Source organism: Balaenoptera ricei, chromosome X, assembly GCF_028023285.1.
Source record: "Balaenoptera ricei isolate mBalRic1 chromosome X, mBalRic1.hap2, whole genome shotgun sequence".
NCBI classification, from domain to species: Eukaryota; Metazoa; Chordata; class Mammalia; order Artiodactyla; family Balaenopteridae; genus Balaenoptera; species Balaenoptera ricei.
This window is the reverse complement of record NC_082660.1, coordinates 27,236,877-27,257,444: the sequence shown is the minus strand read 5'-3', so window position 1 is coordinate 27,257,444 and position 20,568 is coordinate 27,236,877. Positions and strand designations below refer to the sequence as shown.

The window sequence follows — 20,568 nt, the reverse complement described above, 5'->3', positions numbered from 1 at the left end:
CAAATTCATCGGTATATGCATTTAAGATTTGTGCTCTTTATTCCAGATAAGTTATTAGTCAATAAAAAGTAAATAACTAAAAATCTATATACTTTAGGCAGTGAATGAAGAGAAAAAGACTCAGGAAAACCCAGCATGTTACTATCATTTTTATATTATTATGACCATTTGTGTACCTGTTTTAGATAGATAGATAGATAGTATTAATTTGCTAGGGCTGCCAAATAAAGTACAGGTTTTCCTCTGACTTACGATGGGCTTAGGTCCTGAAAAACCCTTCATAAACTGAAAGTACGATAAGTCACAAATACATCTAATACACCAAGTCTACTGAACTTATAGCTGAGCCTAGCCTGCCTTCAAGGTGCTCAGAACACTTACATTAGCCTACACTTGGGCAAAATCATCTAACACAAAGCCTATTTTATAACAAAGTGTTGAAAATCTCATGGAATTTATTGTGTACCGTACTAAAAGTGAAAACCAGAATGGTTGTTATCGGTAGAGAATGTTTGTAAGTTTATCAGGTTGTTTACCCTGGTGATTGCATAGCTGACTGAGAGCCGTGCTCGCTGCTGCTGCCCAACTTCACAAGAGGGGATCATACTGCATATCGTTACCCGGCAAAAGATCACAATTCCAAATTCAAAGTACAGTTTCTACTGAATGTGTATCGCTTTTGCACCATCCTGAAGTTGAAAAATTCCAAGTCAAACCATTGTAAGTCAGGGACCATCTGTACCACAGACAGTTCTGGAGGCGAGAAGCATTAGATCAAGGTGTCAGCAGGTTTGGTTTCTTCTGAGGCCTCTCTCCTTGGCCTGCAGTTGGTTGCCTTCTCCTTGTGTTTTTGCATGGACTTCCCTCTATATGAGAGCCCCTGATATCTCTTTACGTGTTTTAATCTCCTCTTCTTGTAAGGATAGCAGTCAGATTGGCTTAAAGCCCACATTAATGGTCTCATTTTAACTTAATTACCTCTTTAAAGGCCCTATCTCCAAATACAGTCACATTCTGAAGTACTGGTGTTTAGGGCTTCAACATGTAGTTTTAGAAGAGAGGGAAAACAATTTAGTCCAATATATATAACAGACTAAATATATATATGTTACCTCCACATTTGAAAAAACTAGTAGGCCTATGCAAACCTGCTCAGTGCCAGTCACTGTTTCACACAATTAAAGCACTGCTTTAATTTTATTAAAATTAAAAATTAAAAATAAGTAATATTATTATTAATACCCACTTGAGATGGGAAAACAGATCCAGAGCAATAAGTAACTTATTCAAGGTTAACTTGCTCTTAGCTGGCTAAACTGGGATTCAATCTCAGGTTTCTTTACCTCCAAACGCTATTATAGCATGCCGCCTCTTCTACTATACACACACACACATACACACACACATACTTGAAAGATATAAGTACTAGTATATATTATTATGTGAATTCTAAATAGGTTAGGAACTTTTTTTTTACTGTACTGGGCAACTTCTGACCATTTGCATATTCAATCGATGTGAGTAAACCAATATGCAACTAGGTGTATATATATATATATAAATACACACTACAAATCCAGTATTATTTCTATTCTGTATTTTTCCATTAACTGAACACTAGGTACCATAGCAACAGAGCTGGTTTAAACCAAATTCCCATGACAGAGAAATGTTTGGCATAAATATATTTTAGAATCCTTCTGCATGTCTGGAGAGAGGAAACAAAGGGCTGGGTGACAAGTTAAAAAAATATAAAATTAGCCAAGTCCCTGAACACTTACTATAGGAGACATTTAGGTAAAAATGTGACCTATCTAATGTGACCATAAGACTCAAAATTCTTTCAAATGTTACTACTGTATAACCATATATGTGACATGTAAGCAAAGAATCAATTTTTAAAATCCGTTTTTAGTGTGGATTTTGAATCCTAATATTAATCATTTTGACACTTTCCTCCCCTTTGAGATTTGCTCTAAGTTTTATAGAATCTTGCCCCTATTCCCTGGCATGAATTTTTCACATTATCTTCCCCTTATTGTCCCATTGCTGTCACTCCACTATGTCAGTATAAATTTCCTTTCCCTGACCTCTCTACCTTATGTCAGTATCCACAGAAAGGTGTGCAAGGGCTGTGGTCTAAATGGTCATATGGCAAGGTATAAATTTTAATTCCAACTATGAAATCGGTAAAAAAAAAAAACAATTACTATGTCCATTTTAGAGATGAGAACATTGAGAAACAGAAGGCTAAATGACTATTGAATCTTATTCACAAAGACACCTTTTGCTTAAAGGAGATATTAAATGCCACCCTGAAATGATTAAGGCAGCTACTCACATTCCATGTTATAAGGTCATGTGTTCTAATTTGTGTGTTTGTATGGGGAGAGAGCCTTGATTAAGGTTTAGTCTCTAATATGTCCTTTTTGCTTTCTTAACATCTTAGAGCATCAAACAATGCAACAAAAAAGGCCACTTATTTTCATAAGAAGGGATATCTTCTTTTATGACCCAGTAAATAATTTCATCTCTCATCTATCCATCCATCCATACATTCATTCTTCCAACACATATTTTAAACACCTACTAAGTGTTAGGCCTTTTGTTCAGCCTTGATAATACCATGGTGAAGAGAAGACAGTTGCCGGGCTACATAATGGGCCCACGGGCCCAGGAAAGAGGAATATATGCAAAGGTACTTACAGTAATGGGAGAAGTGTTAAAAAACAGAAATGCACGTTACTATAGGCAAACAAATAGGATCCACTGACCAACTGGCTGACTTATCTGGATCAAAGGAGATATATTGACCTATATTTGGAAACATGAACTCTGAATCTTGACTTCCAGTCTTTCCTCTGAGTTATTATTTATTTATCTACCCTGAGTCATTCTAATAGATATTCACAACAACTGGGTTTCCTTCTAAGTATGTTCTAGTTTGAGTCATTCAAATCAAAAGTGTTAAAGTAATTCAGAGGAGCAAGTAGAGGAGACTAGAAATGTTGCATAACAGATGTGAAGTTTTGTTTTATTTGTCTTTGTGTTTATTTTTACCTGAAAGCAGGTCCACATCACTAGCCTAAATCTTAATATCAAATAATCATAAACAACTATTTGTTAAACAGGTAACAAATATGCTGAGCACTGTTTATGGTAGTGCTAGATAAAGAAGATTTGGGGATGTTACTGCACTCAGGGAATTTACAATTCAGTTGTGGAGATAAAACTAGCTTGTAGGAAACAATTAGAGGCTGATTGAGTACTGAGCTGCATGTTACTCACCATAGGGATTTCGAGAACAAGAAAGTTCTTCATGTACTATATACATTCTGAAGTATGGCTGGATAGAAAAGGGTGAGAAGAAATGTGATTCCTGGGACAGGAACCAATGGAGAAATAATATGAACTTATCTGAATGTAAATGAGTGCACAAGAGTGATTACAATCTAACTTGGAGTGGAGGTGTCCCTGTGATGCTAGTAGGAAACAGTGGGTGTTATGGGACATCTAATATTATGGGAAATATGGAAATCTGGCTAAAGGATATCAAGTCTCTAACTCAGATAACTAATATGAATCAGAGAAGAAGCGGGATTAACACAAAATAATTTTATAAATATTTCAAGAGCACATTAGTTTTATCCGAATACAATTTATTCCACAAACCCATTGGTTTATAAGGATTTTTTATTATATATTTTTGGATAATAAACTCAGAAGTGCTTGCTGCAAAGTGGATGCTTTTTGAAAATGAAGAACTCATATTCAGCACCCCAGGTCATAATTATGGGCTGCATGGTCTGCTAACCAGTGACCTGGCGGGAAAACAGTAAGTGGAAGGAAATGAAGCAGAGGAAGCTTGGCCCAGATGATGAAAGCTGATACCCCTGGTTTCAGTCTCACACCATTTGGATGAGTTTCACTGGTAAATGAAAAGCACATAAAATACTTGACTTAGGTTAGGCTTTCTCTCTATAATAAATTCAGATTATGAAAGCATCTAGACGGTTGTAAATTAGTGTTTTGGACCTGGCTATCTTAGATACTAGTGTTTTCTAATGCATGCTCTTATCCAAACAAGTAAGTATATTGTGCCTCTAAACTTTACCAGGTATTATTGTTTACTTTTGTCCATATGTAAGTAAAAGTAAATATATCCCATTTCCAGACATTCTTTGAAGGGCAAAAGGAGTTCACAAAATCTGAAGCACATTGCAAGAGAAAGGCAGTAATTTGGGTTGAACTTCACCCCACTGTGACATATACCTTGTCAATAATGTATTTTGTGGTTTTAATCTAAACTATCTTATGTTACAGTTCTATGGGCTTACTAAGATTCTGGTCAGCAATTACACCCTTAACGTAAAATTATTTTCCAGTTGAAAACAGAGGTGAAGACTACATGTTTTTATAATGAGAATAGTGATAATTTGGAAGATTACTAAATTATTTTGAAAAAAAAACTTTTAGGGTTATACTCTGGATATTTTGCTATATTATAAATCAAATTTACTTCAGTCATGAACTTAATGAGACTTGTTTTGTGTCCCAACATATGATCGATCCTTTAGAATGTTCCATATGCACTTCAGAAGAATGAGTATTCTGCTGCTTTTGGATGGAATGTTCATATATCTATCAGGTAAATCTGATCTAATGTTTAATTTAGGGCCACTGTTTCCTTGTTGACTTTCTATCTGCATGATCTATCCATTGATGTAAATGGGGTGTTGCTGTCATTTTTCACTTTTGGTCTGTTAATAACAGCTTTATATATTTTGGTTCTCCTGTTATAGGTGCCTATATATTAATAAATGTTATGACTTCTTGATGGATTGACCCCTTTACCATTATATAATGTCCTTCCTTGTCTCTTGTTACTTTTTTTTGGTTTGAAGTCTATTTTATCTGACATGGGTATGGCTACACTCTCTTTCTTTTGGCTGCAATTTGCTGTATCATCTTCCATCCCTTCACTTTGAGCAGATGTTGGTCTTTAGAACTGAGATCAGTCTACTGGAGGCAGCATATAGTTGGGTCTTGGTTTTTAATTTCATCCAGCCACATGTGTCTTTTCATTGGTGAATTCAGTCTATTTATATTTAGGGTAATTATTGATATACGAGGATGTAGTACTGCCATTTTATCTTTCGTATTCTGGTTGTTCTACATCTCCCTTGTTTCTTTTTACTTGTGTTTCTGTCTGCCATTTTAGTTTGCTAGTTTTCTATGATGTTTTTCTCAGTTTCCTTTTTTACCTTTCACATTTCTTCTCTAGTTTTTTTTTTCTTTTTTCTTTTGTGGTTACCATGAGGTTTGTACAAAACATCTCAGCGATAAAATGGTACTTTTTTCTGCTGATAGTATTTCATCTTCATTTGCCTATACGTGTTCCATCTTTTTCCATTTCCCCTTTTGTGTTTTTGTTTTCACAAATTATCCTTTTTTATGTTTTGAGTTCATTACCAAATTGAAGTAGCTATAGTTATTCTAATGCTGTTTTTTCCTTTGACCTTTATGCTATAATTAAGTGTCTAACAACCTATTCTGATATACAGTTGCAATTTTCTGATTCTCTCTGGCTATTTATCACCTTATTGAAAATTTTGTACACGTTTGCCTTTTTGTTTCAGGTAGAAGAGCTCCTTTCAACATTTCTTCTAAGGCAGGTGCAGTGGTTACGAATTCCTCCACCTTTTGTTTGTCTGAGAAAACCTTTATTTCTCCTTCATATATGAAGGGATAACTTTATTGGATAGAATATCCTTGGGTGACAGGTTTTATATTTCAAAATTTTGACTATGTTATTCTACTCTCGACCAGTCTGTAGAGTTTCTTTTTTTTTTAATTAGCTAATTAATTTATTTTTTTAACATCTTTATTGGACTATAATTGCTTTACAATGGTGTGTTAGTTTCTGCTTTGTAACAAAGTGAATCAGCTATACATATACATATGTCCCCATATCTCTTCCCTCTTGCGTCTCCCTCCCTCCCACCCTCCCTATCCCACCCCTCTAGGTGGTCACAAAGCACCGAGCTGATCTCCCTGTGCTACACGGCTGCTTCCCACTAGCTATCGGTTTTACATTTGGTAGTGTATATATGTACATGCCACTCTCTCATTTTGTCCAAGCTTACCCTTCCCCCTCCTCGTATCCTCAAGTCCATTCTCTAGGAGGTCTGCGTCTTTATTCCCATCTTGCCCCTAAGTTCTTCATGACCTTTTTTTTTTTTTTTTTTTAGATTCCATGTATATGTGTTAGCATACGGTATTTGTTTTTCTCTTTCTGACTTACTTCACTCTGTATGACAAACTCTAGGTCCATCCACCTCACAACAAATAACTCAGTTTCGTTTCTTTGTATGGCTGAGTAACATTCCATTGTATATATGTGCCACATCTTCTTTATCCATTCATCTGTCGATGGACACCTAGGTTGCTTCCATGTCCTGCCTATTGTAAATAGAGCTGCAATGAACATTTTGGTACATGGCTCTATTTGAATTATGGTTTTCTCAGGGTATATGCCCAGGAGTGGGATTGCTGGGTCGTATGGTAGTTCTATTTTTAGTTTTTTAAGGAGCCTCCATACTGTTCTCCATAGTGGCTGTATCAATTTACATTCTCACCAACAGTGCAAGAGGGTTCCCTTTTCTCCACACCCTCTCCAGCATTTATTGTTTGTAGAATTTTTGATGAAGGCCATTCTGACCAGTGTGAGAGGATATCTCATTGTAGTATTGATTTGCACTTCTCTAATGATTAATGATGCTGAGCATTCTATCATGTGTTTGTTGGCAATCTGTATATCTTCTTTGGAGAAATGTCTATTTAGGTCTTCTACCCATTTTTGGATTGGGTTGTTTGTTTTTTGATATTGAGCTGCATGAGCTGCTTGTAAATTTTGGAGATTAATCCTTTGTCAGTTGCTTCATTTGCAAATATATTCTCCCATTCTGAGGGTTGTCTTTTCGTCTTCTTTATAGTTTCCTTTGCTGTGCAAAAGCTTTTAAGTTCCATTAGGTCCCATTTATTTATTTTTTTAATTTCCATTTCTTTAGGAGGTGGGTCAAAAAGGATCTTGCTGTGATGTATGTCATAGAGTGTTCTGCCTATGTTTTCCTCTAAGAGTTTTATAGTGTCTGGGCTTACATTGAGGTCTTTAATGCATTTTGAGTTAATTTTTGTGTATGGTGTTACAAGTGTTCTAATTTCATTCTTTTACATGTAGCTGTCCAGTTTTCCCAGCACCACTTATTGAAGAGGCTGTCTTTTCTCCACTGTATATTCTTGCCTCCTTTATCAAAGATAAGGTGACCGGTGACCATACGTGTGTGGGTTTATCTCTGGGCTTTCTATACTGTTCCATTGATCTATATTTCTGTTTTTGTGCCAGTACCACACTGTCTTGATTACTGTAGCTTTGTAGTATAGTCTGAAGTCAGGGAGCCTGATTCCTCCAGCTCCATTTTTCTTTCTCAAGATTGCTTTGGCTATTCGGGGTCTTTTGTGTTTCCATACAAATTGTGAAATTTTTTGTTCTTCTTCAGTAAAAAATGCCACTGGTAGTTTGATAGGGATTGCATTGAATCTGTAGATTGCTTTGGGTAGTAGAGTCATTTTCACAATGTTGATTCTTCCAGTCCAAGAACATGGTATATCGCTCCATCTGTTTGTATCATCTTTAATTTCTTTCATCAGTGTCTTATAGTTTTCTGCATACAGGTCTTTTGTCTCCCTAGGTAGATTTTTTCCTAGGTATTTTATTCTTTTTGTTGCAAAGGTAAGTGGGAGTGTTTCCTTAATTTCTCTTTCAGATTTTTCATCATTAGTGTATAGGAATGCAAGAGATTTCTGTGCATTAATTTAGTATTCTGCAACTTTACCAAATTCATTGATTAGCTCTAGTAGTTTTCTGGTGGCATCTTTAGGATTCTCTATGTATAGTATCATGTCATCTGCAAACAGTGACAGTTTTACTTCTTCTTTTCCAGTTTGTATTCCTTTTATTTCTTTTTCTTCTCTGATTGCCATGGCTAGGAATTCCAAAACTATGTTGAATAATAGTGGTGAGAGTGGACATCCTTGTCTCGTTCCTGATCTTAGAGGAAATGCTTTCAATTTTTCACCATTGAGTATGATGTTTGCTGTGGGTTTGTCATATATGGCCTTTATTATGTTGAGGTAGGTTCCCTCTATGCCCACTTTCTGGAGAGTTTTTTATTATAAATGGGTGTTGAATTTTGTCAAAAGCTTTTTCTGCATCTACTGAGATGATCATATGGATTTTATTCTTCAATTTGTTATTATGGTGTATCACATTGATTGATTTGAGTACATTGAAGAATCCTTGCATCCCTGGGATAAATCCCACTTGATCGTGGTGTATGATCCTTTTAATGTGTTGTTGAATTCTCTTTGCTAGTATTTTGTTGAGGATTTTTGCATCTGTATTCATCAGTAATATTGGTCTGTAATTTTCTTTTTTTGTAGTATCTTTGTCTGGTTTTGGTATCAAGGTGATGGTGGCCTCATAGAATGAGTTTGGGGGTGTTCCTTCCTCTGCAATTTTTTGGAAGAGTTTGAGAAGGATGGGTGTTAGCTCTTCTCTAAATGTCTGATAGAACTCACCTGTGAAGCCATCTGGTCCTGGGCTTTTGTTTGTTGGAAGAGTTTTAATCACAGTCTCAATTTCAGTGCTTGTGATTGGTCTGTTCATATTTTCTATTTCTTCCTGGTTCAGTCTCGGAAGGCTGTGCATTTCTAAGAATTTGTCCATTTCTTCCAGGTTGTCCATTTTATTGGCATATAGTTGCTTGTAGTAATCTCTCACGATCCTTTGTATTTCTGCAGTGTCAGTTGTTACTTCTCCTTTTTCATTTCTAATTCTATTGATTTGAGTCTTCTCCCTTTTTTTCTTGATTAGTCTGGCTAATTGTTTATCAATTTTGTTTATCTTCTCAAAGAACCAGGTTTTAGTTTTATGATCTTTTCCATATGGTCTGCTCTATTTCCAATGCTTTCTAATGCATTCTTCATCTCATTTATTGAATTCTTCTGCTGCAGAATTTTTGTTTGGTTATTTTTGAGAGTTTCAATCTCTTTGGTAAAGTATTCCATCTGTTCATTAATTTTGTCGCTAAGCTCATTGAACTACCTTTCTGAGTTTTCTTGTAGTTTGCTGAGTTTCCTCGTGACAGCTATCTTGAATTCTCTATCAGTTAGGTCACAATCTTCCATGATTTTAGGACATTTGTAAGTTTGGTTTCTGGAGAACTGTCATTTTATTTTTGTGATACTGCAGTAACATAGTTCTTCATGGTACTCGATGAATTGTTCCCCTGCTGGCACATCTGTAGCAGCAAACACCTTTCTTATTTAGGTAAAGCTCTGTTTACTTTGATTCTAACTGTTCAAGAGATTGGTAACTAGAGGCCTTTATTTTGTTTTTCAGTTGGCACTATAGCACACGATTTTGGTTTCTTTTACTTGATGCCTTGGACTATATTTGAGAACAGGTCATTTCTACCCTCTACCACCTCTGCCAGAGGTGTTGATGTCCCCTCATCATTGATGCTTGTGCCTCCTGGGTATCCAGTGCCTTGCTGCTGCTGGTATTTCTGCTGTTGCTGGTGTCTCCACCAGGGGCACTGGGATGGCAGGTGCCTCCGCCATGTCTGAGTTCATTTGAGTTGCGGGCACTGCTGCTGCAACAGGAAGAAGCAGGAGGAGCTGGGGTAGCAGGTGTCTTCACTACATTTGGGGTCGTCGGGTTCATGGGTGCTCTGCCACTGCAGGGTGGAGGACCAGAGTTGCAGGTGCTACTGAAGCTGGAGGGACGGGGGTTGTGGGGCCCTCACTGTCACTGCTGCCCAGTTCCCTGTGGCTGTGGGTGCCACTCCAACCAAGAAGTCAGAGTTGTGTGTGCTGCCTCCACTTCTGCTACTGAGTTCTCTGGGCCTGCAGTCTCAGCTGCTGCAGCTGGGGAGCCAGGATCACAGGCATCGCTGCCACTGTTCCCCAGTTCTGCTTCCTCTGTGTGTTCCAATCCACCCATCTTCAGGTGCACAAATGTGTGGATCTCTCTGCATCCTGGTGTGCTGGGCAAAGGAATCTTTGTTCAGTTATGGATGTTTTAGTAGTTGTAGATTGAAGGGGAGAGACAAAGGGAGTTCTCACACCACCAGGGTGCTGATGTCACTCCTACAGCTGTATTGATTTCTGCATTATTTTACTAATTGACTTTTTCTTGGAATGATTTGTTAATTTACAAAATAATATATTTTCAATATTAAAAAATCAAAGAATATTAAAAACTATAGATAAGAAATAGTAGTAATAAACATCAGGTAATGATTATCCCAGCTATCTCTCTAATACATGTATAGAGATAAATATAGATAGATATCATTTTATTAAATGGGATTATGTTAAACACGGTCATGTTTTGAATGACATATAATTAATGCAATTTTATTTGCACATAAATGAAGAAATAATCAGAAGTAAAATAATTATTAGTTTGTTAATGATCCCTCTAGGCGCTTTAGAATTTTTTAAAACAGTGAACATGAATCTACATTAAGAGGTCAGCTTCAGTACAATCATAATATTTTAAAATAAGTATTTCAATTTTAAGCCAGACTGACTTCTTTCCCATAGGAAAAACAAGAAAATAAGCTTCTTTTCCCTCTTCTTGTTTCAATTTTATATTAATTCACTTTTCCAAGTTTATAATATTTACATTCTATTCTACAAATGATTCTATTTTTATTTCCAATTCTACATTTATTTGTATTGAAAGCTCTTCAGTTCCTTTACCACATATTTAATATTCCTGAGTTTTTTTGTTTTGGTTTGATCTTGATTGCTTGGACTTTATCATCTAATAGTCCTCCTATTCCCATAAAAGGGGCTGCTAAGATCTTTTATGACTGATTACCTTTCTATTATCCTTTTATCTTTGGCATCTATTTCTTCCTTACATTGTTCCAAATTATAAAGTGTAAAATAAAATCACTCCCCAGGGCTTCCCTGGTGGCGCAGTGGTTGAGAATCTGCCTGCCAATGCAGGGGACATGGGTTCGAGCCCTGGTCTGGGAAGATCCCACATGCCGCGGAGCAACTGGGCCCGTGAGCCACAATTACTGAGCCTGCGCGTCTGGAGCCTGTGCTCCGCAACAAGAGAGGCCGTGATAGTGAGAGGCCTGCGCACCGCGATGAAGAGTGGCCCCCGCTTGCCACAACTGGAGAAAGCCCTCGCACAGAAACGAAGACCCAACACAGCCAAAAATAAATAAATAAATAAAAATAAATGTACTAGGAATTTGAAAGATTTACATAAACTTGGAGGTGATTTCCTATCAATTAAAATAGAATTAAATTGTATTTAAAAAAAAAAAAAAAAATCACTCCCCAGAAACTTCTCTTCTGAAGTCCTCCCTCCTTTTTAAATCGGGACAGATAGCTCCTTGGTAGAGACTTCCAAATAGCTATAATCAAGGAACTTCTCTTCACTGCTTTCCTCTTTTTTGGTTTACTCTCTAGTTCTGATGGACAACATCCTTGAATAATATTTTAAGAAAGGGTGAAACAAATTCTCTGTTTTTGCGCATCTGAAAATGTGTCTTTATTCAATATTCACACAGGTGAAGTTTGAAGACAATATATTTGGATTTGTTTTTTCATCTCTGCCCACATTTCTAGTCTATTTAGGAGAACTAAAACCAACTTCATTATCTATCTGATTGAGGGAAAGCAGTAACAGTTTTAGGAAATATATATATGTACTACAAATGCCAATTTTACAATGTGCATGAAATTACTTATACAATAAAATTATGTAAAGGGTTGGTATTACTTATCTCCTCTGCTTTCCCCTAACTACTACTTATCCATTCAAATCTTTTTGCAACTTCTTAAATCAAATATATATACCCAAATATTTAAAGTTCAGTCATTTTCATACGTGAGAACTATTTTCTTTATCATTCTAAGAAACTCAGAAGAAAATTTGTTTCAAAATTGCTCAGGTCCAAATATGTTTTTAGATTCGAGAAGAAAAAGTATTCATTTCTTTAATAAATAATTTTTGATATTAGATCCTGACTTGCTGCCCTCTGCAAGGAAGTATTATTTGCTTCCCCAATGATACAATGGGAATTTATTCTGCAAAAATTTTTTTTAATATCCTATCCTGACCACTAAAATGTTTCTTTCTTCATTGGTTTATTAAAAATTTCTTCACATATATCCATCAATATAAGCTCTTCCACCTGGGAGTGGGGAGGGAGATGGGCTCCAGTAGCCTGAGGACAATCCTCCAAAAAGAACTGGTTGATGAGCATGAAAGCACAGAAATTGGGGAAAGGGTAGACAACAAAAATATCCAAAAGGGACCTGAGAAGATCTGGACAGAGCTAAGCAAAATTATTGCCCTTTACCTTTGCAGATTTTTATGCATTAGCTATTTTTAATATATTCTCAATCTTCCCTTCCCCCTATTTGTGAAAAGTTAGAGATTAACCTTGTCATCTAAGGATGTTTGCTCATCTGAGAACTAAGATTAATAATAGTATCTATTTAGTGGGGTTTTCACAGGAACCAAGGAAGTTAATGTATGTAAAATATATGTAGAACAATGCCTGGTACAAACATAGGAAGAGCTCAGTACAGGTTATCTATTATTATCATTATTATTATTACTGTTGTGATTATTGTTATAAAGCAAGTAACCGGTCTGAAGGCCTTCATATGTGTTTAGCACTCAGAATGTAGTAAGCTTATTTCACATGTACTCTACTCTCTATCTCATGACATATGCATGATTTTTTTGCATATATGATAGTATGCTAACTCTAGAGTAGAGCTGTACCAACGCCTTTTGTTGAAATTTTTGTCTTTTTTTAATTGAAGTATAGTTGATTTGGAATACTATATTAATTTCAGGTGTACTGCATAGTAATTCAGTATTTTTGCAGATTATAATCCATTAGAAGTTATTATAAAATAATGGCTATAATTCCCTGTGCTATACAATATATCTATGTTGCTTATCTATTTTATGTATAGTAGTCTGTAATCTGTTAATCCCATACCCCTAATTTGCCCCCCTCTTCCCTCTCCCCTTTGGAAACTGCAAGTCTGTTTTCTGTATCTGTGAGTCTGTTTCTGTTTTGTATATACATTCATCGGTATTATTTTTTAGATTGCACAAATAAGTGATATCATACAGTATTTGTCTTTCTCTGTCTGATGTATTTCACTTAGCATAATATTCTAGGCCCATCCACGTTGCTGCAAATGGCAGTATTTCATTATTTTTTATTCCACTGTATAAATATACCACATCTTCTTAATCCAGTCATCAGTTGAAGGGCATTTGGACTGCGTCCATGTCTCGGCTATTGTAAATAATACTGCTGTGAATTTTGGGGAGCATGTGCCTTTTCGAATTTGTGTTGTTGTTTCAGGGTATATATAGAACCAAGCAGTGGAATTGCTGGATCATATGGTGGTTCTATTTTTAGTTTTTTGAGGAACCTCCATACTGTTTTCCACAGTGGCTGCACTAACTTACATTCCCACCAACACTGTAAGAGTGTTCCCTTTTCTCCACATCCTCACCAATATTTGTTACTTGTGGTGTTTTTCATGATAGCCATTCTGACAGGTATGAGGTGATATCTCATTGCTGTTTTAATTTGTATTTCTCTGATGATTAGTGATGTTGAACATCTTTTCATGTGCCTGTTAGCCATCTGTATGTTTTTTCGGAGAAATGTCTATTCAGGTCTTTTGTCCATTTTTCGATTGGATTGTTTTTTTTTTTTTGATATTGAGTTGTATGAGTTGTTTATATATTTTGGCTATTAATCCCTTGTTGGTCACATCGTTTGCAAATATTTTCTCCCTTTCTGTAGGCTTTCTCTTCATTTTGCCAATGGTTTTCTTTGCTGTGCAAAAGCTTTTAAGTTTAATTAGGTCCCATTTATTTATGTTTGCTTTTGTTTCCTTTTCCTTAGGAGTCAAATCCAAAGAAATACTGCTACGATTTATGTCAATGACTGTTCTGCCTATGTTTTCTTCTAGGAATTTTATGGTTTCCAGTCTTACATTTAAGTCATTAACCCATGTTGAGTTTATCTTTGCATATGGTGTGAGAAAACGTTCTAATTTCATTCTTTTACATGGAGCTGTCCAGTTTTCCCAGCATCACTTATCGAAGACACAGTTTTTTTCTTCATTGTATATTCTTGTCTCTTTGTCTTAGATTAATTGACCATAAGTGAGTGGGTTTATTCCTGGGCTCTCTATTTTGTTGCATTGATCTATGTGTCTGTTTTCATGCTAGTATTATGCTGCTTTGATGACTGTAGCTTTGTAGCATAATATGAAATCTGGGAGGGTTATACCTCCAGCTTTTTTTTTTTTTTCCTGAAGATTTCTTTGGTAATTTGGGGTCTTTTGTGGTTCCACACGAATTTTAGGATTATTTGTTCTAGTTTTGTGAAAAAATGTCATGGGTATTTTGATAGGGATTGCATTAAATCTGTAGACTGCCTTGGGTAGTACAGTCATTTTAACAATATTATTTCTTCCAATCCAAGAACACAGAATAGCTTTCCATTTCTCTGTATCACCTTCAATTTTTTTCATCAATGTTTCACAGTTTTCAGAGTATAGGCCGTTTACCTGTTTGGTTAAATTTATTACTATGTATTTTATTCTTTTTGGTGTGATTTTATACAAGACAGGTTTTTTACTTTCTCTTTCTGATATTTGATTATTAGTGTAGAGTAACAACAAATTTCTGTATATTAATCTTATATCCTGCAACCTTTCTGAATTCATTTAAGTTCTAATAGTTTTTTGGGGAGACTTTAGGGTTTTCTAAGTAAAGTATCATGTCATCTGCAAATAGTGACAGTTTTACCTCTTCCCTTCTAATTTGGATGCGTTTTATTTCTTTTTCTTATGTGACTGCTGTGGAAATTGCTGTCATTTATCACTCTTCTTGTCATTTTAGAGATTTAGCTTAGGAGTAATAAGTCTGAGAAAAAATATAGTAAGTATAAACTCTTCAGACATTGTAAAGAAAAAGCAACAGAACATCTACAAAAATATAGTGAAATAATATGAAACAATTACTTCTCACCCAAGAGAATGGCTATAATAAAAAAGACAGACAAAAACTAGTGCTGGTGGGAATATGGAGAAGCAGTGGAAATGTAAAGTGATGCAGTCACACTGAAAAACAGTCTGGCAGTTCCTCAAAAGTTAAAACATAAAGTTACCATATGACCCAGCAATTCCACTGCTAGGTATATACCAAAGATGAAATGATAATATATGTCCACACAAGAACTGTACATAAAACTTCACAGCAACATTATTTATAATAGTAATAAAGTAGAAACAACTCAAATGCCTATCAAGTGATAAACAGATAAATGCAATATGATATATGCATGCAATGGCATATTATTTGGAGAAAAAAAAATGAAATACTCATACATGCTACAAGTCAATGTATGACCATTGAAAACATTGCACTAAGAAGCCAGTCAGAAAAGACCACATATTGTATGATTCTATTTATGTGAAATGTCCAAAATAGGCAAATCTACAGAGACAGAAAGTAGATTAGTGTTTGCCTTCGGCTGGAAGGAGAGAAAAAATGGGTAATGACAGCTAATGGGTATGGGGTTTTTATTCTAAAATTAGGTTGTGTGATGCTTGTGAAACCCTGTGAGTATACTAAAAAACATTGAATTGTGTACTTTAAGTAGGTAAAGGGTGTGCTGTGTGAATTATATTTCAGTAAACCACTTTACAAAAATACATATTAGAAAATATTAAAAGTTAGGTTCTGACAAGTTCTACCAGGTTTTGATTAGGCTGCTATTTACCTCTAGGTTGTTTATATAAGGTTAAGAAATCTTTGGCCAAATCAGGGTGTCCAGTAGTGTGGCTTTCTTTAGAGAGATTTGTTAGTATGTGGTGTTTCTGCAAGACTGCAATCCCCTCCCTTTCTCTGCCCACCCCTTCTTGGGAGTCAAAGGGGTAGGGAAGAGGAGCGCTTTACTTCACCACAAGCTTAGTGAGAGAGCCCCCCATAAGAGAAAACCTCAATTTGGAGAGCTTAAAATATATCCAGTGGAGATTGACGACTGTAGGGACTGGTATCTAACTCTTAAAAATTCAAAGCAATGTGTGGTCATGAGAGTCCACTGTAATCAATCAATCAGCACAGTTCTGAACTCCAATAAAGAGCCCAGACATTGACCCGCGAGCTCTGCTAGGCTTCATGTCAGTCAGTGTAGCTGCTCTTCTGTGAGTCTCCATCCCCGTGCAGCTCGTTCTCTCAAACTATTTTATTAACTAAACTATCATCAGTCATACCTTGTGTACTAGCACATGTTAACATTAGGAATTCTTATACATCAATCAATCTTGGTCTATTTTGTCCCAGCAAATTCTATCATGCATACATTTTCTGATGGGACAATCAGTAGGGTGTTGATTACCTGTTTGGACTTAGTGTAAACACTAAATTGTTACAGAGACATCATAATGGTTTCTTCATATTAGTAATCTGATTGTAGCTAGTTTGTTATGGTTTTCCTGAAGAATGTGGGAAGTGGGTCCCTGAGGTAAGAGATCTGTTAGCATCAGAGTAATTCTTCTGGCAGATCCCTAATATCTAACTACCTATTTATAGCACAGTGTTGAATGAAGTCAGTGTAGGGTGTTGGAAGAAAATGTTCCTGAGTATTCACTGGCATAAACTATATTTTTAAAGTGTTATGGCATAACATATAGCATAGAAAAATACTTTTTTTATATACATTTGAAAATCTGGACCATTCTTCATTAATGATTATTGACGTTTCTCAAGGGCTAGTAGAGGCAAAGACAAAACCTCTAAACCATCTGGGAGACATAATTTTTCCCAGGAAAAACTTAAATCCTCAATTGTGTGTGTGTGTGTGCTAATTCAAAATATGTAAATTCCTCCACTTGAAAGAAGTAAAGAAGATTTTCTTAACAAAAAAAAAAAATTCAAAGCAAGTGTCTGAAGCTGGAGTTTTACTAATCAATGCCTGAGGAAATAGCTCCAGCTTCATGGGACAAGGATTTACATGTATTGTGGGGCCTCTGTCAACCTTGGGGAAGGATGCTGAATCCATTTCAAGAGAGGTTCCACCCAAGATGACTGCCTGGAGGGTACAGAGATCCCAACTGAGAAACAGAATGAGACATCAAGGGTCTGAAGATTTGATTGATAGTGATGGAGACACTGTCCACATAAATTTGGTTTTAAGTGAAAGAGACCTAGAATTCAGGGTAAGTGAGTTTCTGAAGAAGCATAAAAAACACCTAATAGTCAGAATAAGAATAAGAATTTGGAGTCTGCTGCCTCAGGGGACACAAAAGCCAAAATAATTCTATCAGTCAAAAGAAGTTTCTTCATCCTTTCCTTTCTCCTCTTTTCCTTCCAGTGTCAGTACCTTTACCCTCTCCACCTGCTCAAGCCTTGAAAGAGTCAGCCCCACCCTTGTCAGCGGAGAGGAGGAGGAGCAGAACAAGGTGAGGAGGCAGGGAAGATGGCATTCACGTCACTCTCACCCCAATGCAGGCTTTCAGGCATACAGCAGTCCTGAACTGAGGAAGGAAGTTGTTTACAGTGGAGGAGATTTGGGGATTTGATTATTGATGGGCCTAGATTATAATTATCTATGTGTTATGGGTTGAATTATGTCCCCTCAAAAAAGATATGTGGAAGTCCTCCACAACCTCAGAATGTGATCTTATTTGGAAATAGGTTTTTTAGAGATGATATTAAGTTAAGATGAGGTCATACTGGAGTGGGTGGGCCCCTAACCCAATATGACTGGTATCCTTATAAAACAATGGCCTTATGAAGCTACAGAGGCACAGGGAGAACACCATATGAAGATGGAAGTAGACATCATAGTGATGTAGGTACAAGAAGTTAGGAAGAGGCAAGGAAGGATCATCTTCTAGAGCCTTCAGAGAAAGCATAGCCTTGCCAACACCTTGATCTTGAACTTCTGGCTTCCAGAACTGTGAGAGAATAAGATTCTATTATTTCAAGCAACCTATCTTGTGGTATTTCATCATGGCAGCCTTAGGAAACTAATACACTATGAGACTGGTAAACTATGGGATTGGCCTGAGGTTTCATTCATGGGTTGGAAAAGGACTAGCCATGACAACAGGTTTGAAGAGGCAGTGTAAGAAAGAATAGGTGATTTTCTACACCCAACCAAATCTACCTCATGCAATTAACCAGTTAACCTGTGACTATTCCATAAATATATCCAAAGCATAGTGCACATGGCTTAGTCCAGTCCTCATAATGTTTATTTTTCTTCCCTTTATGTGCCACTCACAACTTATGCTTTTGATGGTGTTTGAGCTTCATGATTTGGTTCCAATCTCTCTGACTTTCCTTTGTAGTTTTCAGTGTCACTTTCCTAAGTAACTGATTGTCATTTTCAAGAAGAGATGGCAAATAGGAGTCCCTATAGTCCTGAGTCTTCAATGGCTATAAAAATTTCACATTTGTTGAAGCCAAGGTACACATTAATCTAGCAGATTGGGGTACATCTTATAGTTCAAGATGAGAACAATTATCTCTAACAGACTGATTAAAAATGAAAAGTAATAACAACTGTAAGGGATACAAATATAATAATTAAAACTAACACATAGTAATCATTTTCTAGTGCCTAGCTTTCAAAAGCAAGATCTCTTTACATCTAAAAAATTCGATGAGGATTCACTATTATTGTCCCTGTTTTACAGATGAAGAAACCAAAGTTTTGAACAAATAACTCATCCAAGGTGGTTGAGCCAGTAAATGGAAGAAATAATAATTTATTTCCAATCTGTTGGACCCTAGAAACAGAGTTAAGGTAAAGACCTCATCATGATTATGGCTGCAATCCCTCTGAGTGCTGGCTGAAATGCCAGGGGGACTGATTCAGCAGCTTTCCGCCTCAGCAAGGCAGCAGATGCTGTGAGGCACTCACCAGTAACCCCTTAGCATTCATCATTTTTCACATGTGAGGTCCTGTCTCCCAAATATCAGCTCTTGCAACTGGTTGCTTAGGGGAATCTGGTGGAGAACTGGGGCAGTCTGGAAGTGCCGAGAATTAATTCACATGCCCCAAAAGCCCTCAATCTATGTCTGAGAGTCAGTGTACAAATACCTCATCCCCCTCCCTCCTTGGGCAGGATAACTCTCAGACGTGTATTACATTGTCGCCCAGTTCCCCACAGGGATTAAGCTCGTCCTCCTAGTGGTAACTGGGTCAATAATGCACCCTCTGTTAGAGACCTTCCCCTCCCTTTCTCATTTGCCCATACCTATTATTTCCCGGTATCCCCTCCCAAATGAACTATTTGTTCTTGAATCCCTGTCCCAGGATCTAGGGTCTGCTTGTGAGGGAACCAAAATCAAAATAATCAATTAATGCAGTGACACTACGTTAGTGGAAATTCTGGTCACCATTTAGTCTACACAATCTACAGATTCAATGCAATCCCTATCAAAATATCAATGGCATTTTTCACAGAACAAGAACAAATAATTTTAAAATTTATATGGAAACACAAAAGACCCTCGACAGCCAAAACAATCTTGAAAAAAGGAATAGAGCTGGAGTTATCACACTCCCTGACTTCAGACAACACTACTAAGCTATAGTCAACAAAATAGCAAGATACTGGGACAAAAATAGACACATAGAACAATGGAACAGGATAGAAGGTCCAGAAATAAAACCATACACTCTGGTCAGTTCATCTACGACAAAGGAGGCAAGAGTGTGTAATGGAGAAACGATAGTCTCTTCAATAAGTGGTGCTGGGAAAACTGGACAGCTACATGTAAAAGAATGGAATTAGAACATTTTCTCATACCACATGCAAAAATAAACTCAAAATGGATTAAAGACCTAAATGTAAGACTGGAAACCACAAAACTCCTAGAAGAGAACATAGGCAGAATACTCTTTGACATAAATCGCAGCAATATTTTTTTGGATCTGTCTCCTAAAGCAAAGGAAACAAAAGCAAAAATAAACAAACGGTACCCAATTAAACTTAAAAGCTTTCGCACAGCTAAGGAAACAATTGACAAAATGAAAGGACAATCTAATGAAATGGAGAAAATATTTGCAAATGATATGAGTGATAAGGGGTTAATATCCAAAATATAAAAATAGCTCATACAACTCAATATCCGAAAACAACCGACCCAACCAAAAAATGGGCAGAAGACCGTGTTTTGAATAGACATTTTCCCAAAGAAGACATAAAGATGGGCAACAGGCACATGAAAAGATGCTTGACATCACTAATCATCAGAGAAATGCAAATCAAAACCACAATGAGATACCACCTCATACCTGTCAGAAAGACCATGATCAAAAAGGCCACAGATAACAAATGCTGGCAAGGATGTGGAGAAAAGGGAACCCTCGTACACTGTTGATGGGAATGTAGAATGTAGCAGCCAGTGTAGAA

At 36.5% G+C, this 20,568-nt stretch overlaps 1 protein-coding gene across 1 annotated transcript in view; it reads right to left on the bottom strand.

The window, feature by feature from the left end:
• The window catches only part of IL1RAPL1 (interleukin 1 receptor accessory protein like 1), a 709,594-nt gene that overhangs the window by 383,481 nt on the left and 305,545 nt on the right, over positions 1-20,568 (bottom strand). The gene's annotated exons all lie outside the window — the stretch shown is intronic.